Source organism: Pyrgilauda ruficollis, unplaced genomic scaffold, assembly GCF_017590135.1.
Source record: "Pyrgilauda ruficollis isolate IOZ18807 unplaced genomic scaffold, ASM1759013v1 scaffold170, whole genome shotgun sequence".
Taxonomy (NCBI): domain Eukaryota; kingdom Metazoa; phylum Chordata; class Aves; order Passeriformes; family Passeridae; genus Pyrgilauda; species Pyrgilauda ruficollis.
Genome location: NW_024515876.1, coordinates 307,714 through 308,484, shown reverse-complemented (window position 1 = coordinate 308,484; position 771 = coordinate 307,714).

Genomic DNA, 771 nt, shown 5'->3' with positions numbered 1-771 from the left:
GCCTGTTGTCCCCAGGGGATGAAAATGCAGAGTAATGCAAACTAACTCAAACTCACGAACAAGTAGAGATGCAAAACAAATACTGCAGATTCTCTTACTGATTGCAATCTGAGTTGTGCTTCCAGGCAGTGACTTATGAGTGTCACCCCCTGTCAGTGGAGCACATGGAGCATCCATCAGATTGCTTATCTGCCCTGCTGCAGTTGTGCCTCTACATGCTGGTTGGAGAATTTGGGTTTCATCATCATCATCATCAACATCATCATCATCATCATCATCATCGTCATCATCATCATTGCTGTGTTCTTGACAGAAAGCTTTCTTTTATTTCTCAAATGTTGAGCAGAGCAGAGCTGGCAGTGTCTAGGAGAATGTCATTTGTGGCATTAGTAGCAAAGTGGCTGCATCATCTTGCTTTCCCAGCAAGTGTGTGCTCTGCTAACACTCTCCATGTGCTGAGTGTTTATTGCATTTTGTGTTTTGATGTTTTTGCTCTGGGGTCAGGGTGCTGCTCCTCAACCAGAGCAAAGAAGGCAGCAAGGTTTTCTGAAGGTGACAGTGGACACTGCTGTGTTGATAACAATATCCCTTGGAAGCAGTAGGACCTCATCTTCTCCCTGCTCAGAAGCACCAGATCTCTTCAGTACCCTGTGCACGCACATTTACAGCATTTCTGAAACAAGCAGTGCCTTTTGATCTGCTTTGTTTCCTTGAGATTAAACTCTCTGTGAGTTCTCACTCCTGAGATACTCAGTTTGAACTTGCCACTTC